Source organism: Rhinatrema bivittatum, chromosome 3, assembly GCF_901001135.1.
Source record: "Rhinatrema bivittatum chromosome 3, aRhiBiv1.1, whole genome shotgun sequence".
NCBI classification, from domain to species: Eukaryota; Metazoa; Chordata; class Amphibia; order Gymnophiona; family Rhinatrematidae; genus Rhinatrema; species Rhinatrema bivittatum.
In genome coordinates this window covers 549,887,816-549,900,561 of record NC_042617.1, presented here as the reverse complement: position 1 = coordinate 549,900,561, position 12,746 = coordinate 549,887,816, and the positions used below count along the sequence as shown (strand labels likewise).

Sequence of the window (12,746 nt, the reverse complement as noted above, 5' to 3'; positions counted from 1 at the left end):
CAACTTGAGAAAAAAAAAATGTTTGAACAATGCGCATGTGATTCGGATGAAGGTGTAACCATATTACATTGTTACGTTCAGTTATCTCTAACATGTCTCACACCAGCACACTCTTGCAGCACAGTGGTTTCATCCAAAACAGCGCCAGTTTAGGAAAACTGAGTGAAAACATCTCGCTGAATGGAAGGGATGCTCGCAAATCCAATGAAAGATCGCAGGGAGCCAGGCCAGCATTCCCAAGCCGGAGCGCACCAGCCAAGCTCACAAGCTGCACTGCCTTCCCTCACTGAGAACAGGCACTACAAGCAGGCAAGAAGAAGCAACAGTGGGGCCCAGAACTGCTCTTGTCCGTCTTCTTCCCATGTTAAAAACAAAAGAAACCGTGGTAGGACCTTAGTTTGACTCCCAAGCCGGCCAGCCAGAGCTGGGAATGCCATGGAGGCAGCCCACACAGCCCCTGGGGGAGGGGAAGGTGCCTCAGCTAGCACTCAACAGTGACACCTACTGGCCAGACTGAGAGCACACAACTACCAGGTTCTGCAGGGAGCTGCAACCTGTGCACACACGCGCTGTGCTCGCCCCCTCCCCCAGTTAACGACCAGCACGGCGAAGGCTGAAAAATATAGAGAAACCCCTCAACGAAGGGGTGAATGAAGTGTTATGGTGCTATTAAGTCAACAGAATCCAGTTCCAACCGAGCTAGGAGCCCAAAAGAAAAGAAAAAAAAAAAAAGAGGAAACTGCCAAGGCTGGGGGGTAGGGAGGGGGGAAGCAGCAGCAGCAGCAGAGGCCTGCCTGCTGCCAGTTTATGGTTTCGTTTCCTACCTCATTCAGAATGTGCATCTGGGAGCCTGATTCAGAAAGGGCTTTTCTCCATTCTGTGCCTGGCCCCATGCAAATAACGAGCTGCCAGAAATAGACACCGACTCCAGATTAGCAAATGGAGAAACAACACAAATTGCTGGGCTATGCAGTTGCTAAAATAACTCAAAAAAACAAGAGCAATGCTAAGGAGCATAAGGAAAGAAAAGCAAAGCAAAAGGTGCACTTCTGATCTATTGGACCTTACTCTCCGGACGGCTTCAGCCTCCTCTATGAACCCCTTACTGAAGAGGCATTAGCCGGGTACTCCCTCCTTGATGTTGGGTCGTTTGCTCCCCTTTTGTGTACCTGGAGCTGGTGGGGTAGCACACAGGGCACACAGCCGTTCCCCAATCCAGGCCAGACTGGGACATCGCCTCCTGCCTCGTCCCAGTTTTCTGTACGCCTTGCACTCTTAACCCAAAGAAACCCCTGACTCTGTGTGGCAAATTCCACCAGCTTCATGGCTTTCACACTCTGGGAATTTGAAAAAGACAATCCGTCATTCAGGGCCCCAGGCAAACCTTTTCTGCTTGGGTGCCGATTCTGTTTTATCCGGCAGGTGATACACAAGCAACAACGGCCGGACATGTTCCAGCTCCTGCCCAGGCCGTGACTCTTCGGCAAAATTCCTCCCAGCGGCATCTCAATGGTCAAGTCCGGTGTCTCGCTCCTCTTACCGGGGGCGCTGGCTACCAGAACCAGGTATCGCGGGGAGAGAGAGAGAGAGAGAGGGAGGAAGGGCTGCTAATGGGCAACTGGAGGCTGAGGCTTGGAAACTAACTCGGCTTTGCTGCAGGCCTTCCTGGTGGCAATTACCCTGCTTGCCACAACCTAATGCACCATAAAAATACCCAGAGAGTACCCGCTCCGATACAGAGAGAATAAAGCGTGTGCCCCTCATCGTTATATGCCCGTATTATTATTACCATGCGAAAACATCAAGGATCTACCATCTGCGAGATCCGTACTGATAACCCCCACCCAGGGGGGGAGGTAAGATAACCGGCAAGATATTCAGCAGCACTTATCTGGTCTAAAGTGCCGCTGGGTGTATCCGGATAAACCAGGTAGGTTATTCCGTTCTTCTGATAATAATCTTCTAGATGTGCTGACCTTTAGGGACGTTCATACCCAGGACGCTAGAAAACAAGCCCTTTCAGTTATAGGTCCTGCCTTATGGAATGCGCTGCCTATCGCGATTAGGTCCATCCAAGATGGGAAATTATTTAGCAAACAGCTTCCAAAAATAAAAGGCTTTGGGAAGCCTTTTATTGGAAGCCTTTTTAGAAGCTTTTAAATAAGGTTTGTTTGACTTTTGAGTTTTCTGATTTTAACTGTATTTGTTTTAAACTGGCCTTTGTATTTTTATGTTGTACATTGTATTTATAATGTTTATGTTGTGACTGGTATGTGCCAAGCATACTTGTGGTAATATAGGTGGGTTATAGATATTTAAATACATAAATAAATAAATAAATAAAAGCTGGCTTACTGAAAGTTCTGCTATTTGTCTGCCCGGAGTGGACCATGTAACTTTGGCCGGCCAGAGTCGTTAAAGTTAATTTGTACACTGAAAACCCACCTCCACCCACCCAGCCAGTGTCTCCTCTTTTTATTGGGCAAAATTTCTGCGTGTGCAATGGACAAAATCTAGTTGGTCAGCGGAGGTAGGAGTTGAGGAGGCAAGAAGTGAAACAGCAAAATTTGTCCAGCTAACTGCCAAAATTGGCTGGAAAAAGCCTTCTGAATATCAACCTCTTCTCTGCTTTCTGCAGATGACACCTGGACACATTCGCCGAACCACTTCTAGCCCACAATCAACCACCCAATCGAGAAAAAAAACTAACATTTAATTAGGCAACAGGACCAAGGGGAACACCATCCCGCGACAGAAAGACATGCAAGACAGACAGACCTATAGACACACAAACTATGATCCCCACACCAGAACACAAAGCCATAGACGTGCATGGATCACTCACCTGCAAATCCAGCAATGCAGTGTCTCATACTCCATGTAAGAAATGTCCCCAACAAATATTATGTTGCAGAGACTGAACAGGCTCACCAAACCAGGAGGGACTACAATAGATGTTCTATCTATATCTACCTGAGAATCAGCTACCCAAGAGATATGCACATCTCCCAACCAGAACACTCAGTCTCTCACTTAGCTGTACTAGCCCTCGACAGTAACTTTAAAAATGCACAAGAAAGAAAAGATTCACAAAATAGAATGTTTTCATCTAGTAGACTCCATGGCCTAGACCAAACTATTGGGCTCAAGGTTCATTACGGTAGCTCTAACACCTTCTGCTTACAGTTGTGCTAAGGAGGTACTTCAACAGCTTCCCCTATTCAAAATGGATCTGACAATCTCCACCAGCTAATGGAGGCTAATCCACAAACCATTTGATACCTCCTGGAAGACTGTGTTCATTTCTGCTCTTCCCTTTCACAGTACATGCACTTTCTTCTTTCGGCCCCACAGCCATCCCAAAAGGCTGCCATATGATCCCAACAGCTCAGGTACATCATCTTTAGATAATTCTTGCATTGAATCAGCAAACATTTATCACAACCTGCAGAGAATCCAGCTTTCTCCAGGACCCATACATCACCTGGAACTCTGGATGTTTGCTATGAAGGAATGGTTCTCCAAATGATGTAGGACATTATGATAAATTACCATAAATGATAACCAAAACAAATACATTAACCAGGAACCATTGCTAGAGCAATCAAATCAATCTCTGGAAAATTCATGGTCTGATATCCTGAAAATAATACCCATTTGTAGCACCAATGGATTGATATATCTCACCTCTTAGACAGAGAAAGATTGCATTTCGTTGTGGAAGCTGGAGCAAAGACCTACAAGAGCAAATGGAATTTGATACAGCCTCCTTGTCTCATTGTAGCTGCCACAGAGTCTACACTGAATTTTAGAATGAAGCCTATTCTTGCCCTACTTATATGACATGTGATAATACCGATTGGGCCAATGATTATAAATAATGAGTGACTTCACATCTTAAATAGGATGACCGTTCTCTACACAGACAAGAGCTTGGGTGGACTTTAAGGCACCAGTCTCGGTTTTTAGTCATTGGATAGGACTCTGTTGAGCCTACTTGCTTGATGTAGCTTACTATTTTGGTGATGTCATGGGAGGAGGAGCCATGCAGGATGATGGAGTATACACCCTGCATTCTAGAGAAAAACCGCCAACAACTAGCTCAATGAAAGCAGACAGCTCGGCTGTCCTTTGCCTGGCATTGCTAAAAACCACAAAGCATTCCTGAAGTTTCCCACTTTAAGATTGCTCACACCCAAACCCCACCAGCATGGTGATCAGAGTTTTTTTTAATGAATGAATCTCAGTAACATGACATCACAATGGCGGAACTCTGTGAGCACTCCTCCCACACACACACACAACAGTGTAGAATTTTAAGGCATGGAGGTGATTGGCTGATGATTTCTTATTACATTATAAAAAAAAAAAACCCCAACAACAACATTTATATTAGGCCCTTCCAGACCTAGAGAAGCATTAACTCACCATTAACTGCTGTGCTTGCCTTCACCTACTGCCACCATCCTTACGCACGGAGTATCAGATCAAGCCTGACCTCCAGCTACGGTTGAGCAAACCCGGTTTAATAACAGAAAATAGCCAAATCTCTGACCTCCGACCCCCATCTTCGGAAAAGATAGGAGGTGAAGGGGGGAGGAACGGAATTATGTGTATTCTCCCTGTTTTTAACTTGTGCTCATTTAAATCACCAGGGTACTTGTTCAGGGAAACCTAATCCACAGAACCATAAATTGCCCATGGGTCACAATGCACTGTCATCACTGCACTGGAGTTATCTGGGTCACTGTGACATCGCTGGGCTGGCTTTTTGCTTTCACAGGGCAACAGGTAAGACCACCTGGCGAGCAAGAAGTAAAAACTCCAGGCGGCAGAACATAAGCACATTCATAGCTGAACTACCCGCCACAAGACACGGTAAAGTTGTTTCATCTCACCCCCTGCAGTTATCTTGATTTACTTTATCAGCCAGGAGCTGAATTGGGCCATTGGCTACTCTTAATTAATAATACTATTTTGTATTTTTTTGGCTGCCTTTCCCTTTTTTTTTAGCTCAAGGTAATTTACATTTTTTTCAGAAAGAAGTAATTGCCCCAGCCTAAGTGGATACCTGAGATAAAGTGTCCTGCTGAAGGTCACCAGGAATGCCAGAGGACGTGAGCCCTGGTTTCCCTGGGTCTCAGCCCGTTGCTCTAACCACTAGGCTATTCCTCCTCTATGAAACAGCCATTCATGCTAAGAACCACAATGCATTTAAAAGCTCTAAATGTGTCTGCAAAATTCAGAATATACAGCATTTTTATTTTTGTCAAAGCAATTTCACAATGGTAGCGATGGACAACCCCTACAAGATAGGAATGAACAGAGTGCTTCATGCTCAATTGTGCCCTTGGGATAAACAAACAATACAGCCTTGGCGGTGCTTCCTTGTGGTGGTCACTACTGCACCTTTTCAAGGGGATCTGAACTGAAGACAGGAGTCAAACTGCGCCCTGCCTTTCATTTACTTATCTGCTGTTTTTATGTCACTGGGGATGTGAAAATTACAAGAATGGTTTAATATTTTGCATTGCTATTGTAATGTCACTGACTGTGCCAGTACCATGCTGCAGTGAATGTCACACTGTCTGCCCTGCACTACTTGTGACACAGACAGGCTTCACAACACAGCTTATTAGGCTGCACTCTCTGCCCTACTCACTTATGCCCACTGCCCATCCTGTGCCTGCTGCCAGGCAAACAGAGAATAAATGACTAATCTCAAGTGTGTCCAAGGCTTTAATCACCAGAAATGAAAATCAGAACAGAACTGCAAGCAAAGCAACACAAATCTGCTATGAGACACAGATATTGTGAAGCAGCACTGCCTCACTGTCTTTCTCTCGTATGACTGAGTGACTGCTGCTGGCACAGTGAGATTATAAAATATGCCACAGCAAAAACTTTAGCAAGAGCTGAGAGCTCAGAGCTATTCTTTCACACATACAATGTCTTGAGAAGTAATGTAGAGCAAACCTCTGACATGCTCAGTCTTCAAGATCAGCATGACAGCATCACTGTCCCAGGTCTGCAGCAACAGGTCAGACTGGAAAATTACTTCGCTGTGATATTTATTTATTTATTTATTTATAGATTTTTATATACCGGTGTTCCTGTATTAAAATACAGATCACATCGGTTTACATTATGTTATGAATTATATTATATTATATAATTATATATAATTATATATAATTATATTATGAATGATATGTCATTCATCTGGTCTCCTTGACCACATGCTCATCCTCCCCTTCTCTGCTGACTGCCTTTTCTCTGCTCCATCAATTTCTAACTGTATACATGCACCTATTGCTTTCCTATGATTTCTATGAATCCATTGACTATAATGGCTTATAAAATCATTATATTTGAAATGAATGAAACAAACAGTATTTGTTTAATTTGTGGGGCCCCTTTAATTCATTTCTGGGCCCCACAAAAGAAATGAATTGGCCCCTGTTTGTTTTGGGTTTCTATTTCATTTTAAACTAATGCACATGCTTAAATTTTAAAAACAAAGGGAGAAAGATGGCAGAGATTCATATGAACCCGTCATAATGGACCAGCTCCCTCTATAGAGAGTCCCACTGCAGGATAAGGGAGAGGTCTGAGTGGTATGGGCAGCCGGTTCAGTTACCTTGGCTGCTGCTCCTGCTCCCAGCGCTCGGAGTAAGTCACATCCAGTACCCAGGGCACACACTCCCCATTTCACGCAGTCTCGGAGTAGGTCAGAGGCCGGAAAGACTTAAAGGAGGTGACTCAGGAGGGGAAGATGAGAAGGTGTTGTGTGCAACGGGTACGTTACACAAAGTGCAGCCCAGCTATCCATGCCCTGCTTACTGCTCATTAATTGCTAGACTCCAGGGCTCGTGCTGTAGCTAGGAACAAGAGGTATGCATGATTACACAGCTCTCAGAAAGGAGCTCCTGCACGTTTAACAGCCACCTTTGGTGTCTCTTGTTGCTGCAGGGTGCTAATTGCAGAGCCTAAGGGTGGCCTGGATCTCAGCATCAGGCAGTGGTGACTTTTCCATGGCACGCCTGATCAGCAGGTCTGAAGGCACACTGGCATGCCATGGCACACTGGTTGGGAAACACTGGGATAGAAGACACCAGAACATCAGAGGAAAACTCACTCAGCACTGTGACAACCGGCCAAAATTCTTTAAATCCTTAACTTATAAAATATCAATGTTACTAACACCATTAGTCATGATAATAAAGATCTGTAGAGCACATTTTTATCCTCAAAAGAATCACGAGAAAGCCTAGGACTGGCAGTGAGGAAGTGAGGGAAAGCCAGAGACTGGACCAGGCTAGCGATCCTGCAGTAGGTAGGAAATGCGCAGGCCCAGACGTGCCTCGTGCTCTTTAGCTGCCGTCAAATTTTTGGGTTGCTCAGTAACTCATTTAGCATTTCAAATGCTCGCTCACAGCCAGCACGGGGACAAGAGGTTTGAAGGACAACTTTCAAAGCCAGGTCTGCGTGTAAATGGCGCTTTCTGCTCGTACTTTGGTTCTCAGAAAATTTCCCTCTTTCATTGTGGCTGAAAGCCCATGGCGTGGTCCAGCAGTACGAGTACTTTGGGCCACATTTGGAAGAGGCACACGTGAGGGCGAGGTCAGCAGGGAAGAACATCCCACATGCTGATTGCACTATTTAACTCGAGGCTCGTCATTTTCCATGGTAAAAATGCCCATGGACTTTCTCTGAAAGCTGGTAGAGTCCATGAGTAAAATTTAAAAAAAAAAAAAAACGCCTATGGACTTTGATCCAAGGCAGAGAGTTTGAAAGTTGCCCACATATAACATATTTCTGCGACCTGAGCTACGCCATCAATAGGAGAGAGGCAGAAAACGAACAATGGCGTTATGATTACTCCCCCACTGGGTAAACTGAGGCACAAAGAGAGAGTGAAAAAGCCCAGAGGGATCAGGTGAAGGGACATGACCTGAAGGGTCAGAAATTCTCCTGACCTGCAGTTTCCAGGGCGCTCTCAGCTCCAGTTCTCAAACACTATGTGCAAACCTGGTTTTCAGAATAGTGAAAATATGCAAGCTAACTGCATTCTTAGGCCCAAGTATCTCTGATGAACATTCCCAGTGGATACCCTGAAAAGCAGATGTATCTGGGGGGCCTCATAGCCAAAATCCAAAAACTACTGCATTATGAAGTCTATAGGAGCCCTGCTGAGTTTAAAGCAAAAGTTATTTACACAACCAAATCTTCCTCCTTCGTTAAAAAAAAAAAAGTGTGTTCTCCTTATCCCAGCTATGAATAAAAAGTCTCTAATGAACAGGGATTGTTCTGAGAACGCAATCAAGCCATGCCAAATTCTTCATACTTAGTTTATGGGATAGAAATATAAATAATAGAACAGAACATTACCTCTGCACAGTAAATTCACTTATTATTGACTAATACAGTCTTGCATTAATTTTTTACTGTGGTTCTCACGTGTCCTTTTTGGGATATCTCTAAAAGGATTGATTCTGCACACGTTAAAGAATGAACTTCATTCATAAGCCAGGGTATGTTCAGTACGCTCTCAGTCTCGCAAATGTACTGCTTTTTCTTTTTGGACAATTAAGTATTGTGCATGGTTTCAAAGTACTAGCAAGCTGTTCTGTGCAATGCTCCATTTTCGATGGCATAAAAAGTGCAGGGGGGGGAGGGTCAGACTAAGGCTGCACTGAGCCCAGTATCCTTCCTCTTGATAGTGACCAATTCAGATCACTAGGCCCTACCCCGGCACATCTAATCCTTGTTACTCGCGCCCACAAATAAGCAGTGGGCTTCCCCCAGTCCACCTGGCTAAGAATGGTCCTCTGGGAACTTGTCCAAACCCCTTTTAAACTCAGCACCCCCGGCAACAAATTCCACAGCTTATTTGCGCACTGAGTGAAAAAATACTTTCTACAATTTGTTTGAAATCTGTTAATTTCATGCAGTATCCCCTAGTCCTAGTGTTCGAAAGGGCAACACAACCGTTTCCTGTTTACCCGTTCCACTCCACTCATGATTTTATGTATTTCAATCATAGCCCCTCTCGGCCGTCTCTTTCTCCAAGCTGAGGAGCACTAGTCTCTTTCGACTTTCTTCATAAGGGAGTCATTCTTCCCTGCGTCGTTTTGGTCTCCCTTCTCTGAACCTCTTCTAGCCGCGCAAGATCTTTTTTTTGAGATGGGTGACCAGAACTGTACACAAAACTCAAGGTGCGGTCACGGCATTGATCTGTACAAAGGCACTATGATATTCTCAGTTTCGTTCTCCATTCCTTTCTAAATAATTCCCAATTTTCTATTTGTATTTTTATGTTTAACAATTTTTTATTGCATTAAGCACACATCAACTAGAAACATACCACATGCCGGACACAGGCACTCTTCAGTGTCCAACATGTTACAAAGAAACAACAGGATGCAATCCACTGGTATTTCGATACAGAAAAAAAACACCATTAGCTATCCCCTTCCCCCCTTACCTCCCTCCCCCCGCCCCTTCCCAAACTATATGAGCTGAGTACCCCGCAAAACGAAGCCAGTATCTTCGCAACCTGCAGTCCATGTCCATCAGGTTATAAAAGTCAAACCTTTAAAATGTCAATCTTGTATTTTTAATCACCGCCACACCCTGAGCTAAGGATTTCAACATTTTGTCACCTATGACATCACGATCCTCTTTCTGGGTGGTGACTCCTAATGTTGTCAGGAGCATTATGTACCTGTAGTTAGGATTATTTTTCCCTACATGCATCACCTTGCACTTTTCCACATTAAATTTCATTTGCCTTTAGATGCCCAGTTCCCTAGTCTGGCAAGGTCCTTCTGCAGTTCCTCACAGTCTGTGCTGTAACTCCTCTGAATACTTTTGTGTCATCTGCAAATCTGAGCAACTCATTTGTTGCTCCCTTTTCCAGATCATTAATGAATCAGTTAAACAGCACCCATTACAGATCTCTGAGTTCCTCCCCTGTTTACCTCTTTCCATTGGGAAAATGAACCTTTTATCCCTACTTTTGGTTTCCTATTTTTAAATAGTTACAATCCACAGTAAGATATCACCTCCTATCCTATCAGTTTTTAGTTTCCCAAGAAGTCTCTCAGGAGGGACTTTGTCAAATGCCTTCTGAAAATCCAAATACACTATATCAGCTGACTCACCTTTGTCCAAATGCCTGTTCACACTTTCAAAGAACTTTTAATAGATTAGTAAGGCACAATTTCCCTTTGCTAAATCCATACTGGATCGTTCCCCCTTAAACCATGCTTATTCATATGTTTAGTAATTTTGTTCTTAACAATAGCTTCCACCATTTTACCCAACATCAATGTTAAGCTCACCCATCTGTAGTTACCTGGTTCATCCCTGAACCTCTTTTTGAGAATTGGCATTACACTGGCTACTCTCCAGCCCGCAGGTACAAAGATAGTTTAGAATAATAGGTTTCATTTTACCAATAGCACATCTGCAGTTTCGTTTATACATTCCTTTACAACCCTGGCGAGAGTACCATCAGGTCCCAATGATTTTCTAATATTTAATTTCTCAGTTTGCTGTAGCTCCTCTTCAAGATTTTACATCAATTTGTTTCAGTTCCTCCAAATCATCATCTACATCAATGCTTTGATATTTATTGTGGTGAATGTTGGGGACATACGCATACTGGAACTAAGGAATTAATATAGTTTTTCATCTAATGGCCCAAAGGATTCCCTCACAGATTTCCTGTTTTTAATGTACTTGAAAAAGCTTTTAGTATTAGCCTTTACACACTTGGCAAGATTCTCTTCAAATTCTCTCTTGTCCTGCTTTATTGGTGTTTTACATCTAACCTTCCAGTGCTTATGCACCTTCCTATTTTCGTGTATATAATAAAAGTTGTGTGGAGAGACAGCCGGAGTCCTGCCACTTGTTCTCCAGCAAATTCCCAAACAATGAACCACTCCCAAGGCATCACAGCAGGAAACACCTAGAACATGTTCTAGCATTCTCTTTTGAATTCCCTAAGTACCAATCCAGATCACCAGAGCGAAGCCATACACCATGTTAACCGTAGTCTGATCCTGCCTTTCTCAGTCGTTTTGTGGCTCCATACACAGCACACCAAGAAAACCCTGCTTCAAGACAAGTAACTAGTCCTCCTGAAACTGGAGAAACTGACATCTCTCACTATCATTGTGCTTCCATGTATTGTAGTCCATCTACCCTCCGTTAGCATTTCACAATCTGCTTCACCATCCTGGTCAGGTGGATGGTAGTAAACCCCCACTGCTATTCCCCTCTCCATCACGCATGGAATTTCTGTCCATAGAGACTCCCCGTCTGCCCAGAAGCCAGGCATGCTTACTGCACAGCCCGGCACCAGGGCCAGTGGCAGACTCCATGGTGCCCAGGGCAGAAACTAAGGAATGGGATCCCACCTCACCAAGGCACTTTCTCCCTGACCCCACCGACCAAAAGTGAACTGCTGCTGTATCAGGCGGCACAGAGCAGGAGAGGCCACCGGCGCAGCCAATGGAGATTAGCAAACGAGACAAGCCTGGAACCTGGGAAACTGGAGAAGGAAAAGGCGGGAAAAGAGCTGGGAGGAGGAGGAAGACTGGGGGAGGTAAGAAAGAAAAGAAAAAAAAAAAGCAAATCCTCCCCACCCAAATTTGCAAACTAAGCAAAAAGAAACAAAAAATAACCCAAAGAAAGGCAAAGTGAAAAATTAAAATTAAATTAGGAGCAAAAAAAAAAATATATATATGCATTTTCCCCTGGCTCTCAAACTTCATTAGGCACCCTGGAGGTAGGTCTAGAGGTGGTAAGCTGGGTTGGAAAGTGTTTGTATATCAGAATAGTAACGGTAGTGCTAAATGGAGCTCCCGCCAAGGAACGCGCTGTGGCCAAGTCACTCTCTGTTTGCTTCTCTCAGGAGCCCTTTCTTGAGGATTTTGTACAGAATCACACATATTAAAACCAATATCAGTTCATAAAGCAAAACTAACTTATTGGTCACTCTGTAAGGTGAGGCGTAGGCCGTTTTAAACACAGCTTGGTGCCGAAAGGAAAACATAACTCCCTTCACTTGTCCTAGCAGCTCACGAACCTCTCTTTCAATACCCCCCAGTTCTTGCATCCAGAATTCAGCCATCCGGATCATGCCCCAAGAGTATCATTTGACTGTTCCTTTATCTGCCACCTGACTGAGACTCCCTCAGCCTCTCCCCAACCCTGAAGTGTCACTAACACAAAACACAAGTTAAGAGCGCACAAGCAATAGTTCAAATGAGTTTAGCATTTTTTTTTAGTGAAAAGAGAGTTCTAGAGCAGTAGTTTTCAACCCACTCCTCAGGACCCGCCTGCTCATTCTGGTTTTCAGGATATCCGCACTACACATGCACAGGATTGTACTTGTCATGCATATTCAGTATGGATATCCTGAAAGCCAGACCGGCTGGGAGGATCCCAAGGACCGGCAGGCCCAGCCTTGGTGGAGGGGAGTGAATAGGGGCAACCACCCTAAGCCCCACAGTTTGGGGCTCAGTGCCCCTAAAGGAGCCTCATCCCAGCACTATAATTAGCTGCCAGTTTGGGGCGCAGAGTCAACCCATGGCAGCATTTCAGGACCCTGCTGTGGCTGATATGCTCCAGGCCCCTCACCCTCCCCGAGGTGAGTCCTGAGCACTGGGTTGAGAAGCATTGCTCTAGAAGAAGGGATCTTGGCACGAGGCCGAAAGGGGGTAGACTCAGGAATA

General features: G+C 44.5%; 1 protein-coding gene across 6 annotated transcripts in view; it reads right to left on the bottom strand.

Moving 5' to 3' along the window:
• The window catches only part of CEP85L (centrosomal protein 85 like), a 382,914-nt gene that overhangs the window by 275,954 nt on the left and 94,214 nt on the right, over positions 1–12,746 (bottom strand). Inside the window, exon 1 of one of the 6 annotated variants that reach the window (XM_029596427.1) lies at positions 4,429–4,643. The exons of the other annotated variants lie outside the window; for them this stretch is intronic. The gene's annotated coding sequence lies outside the window, so the exon portion shown is untranslated. Of the gene's footprint in view, positions 1–4,428; positions 4,644–12,746 lie in introns of those variants that run through there. 6 annotated transcript variants of the gene reach the window in all.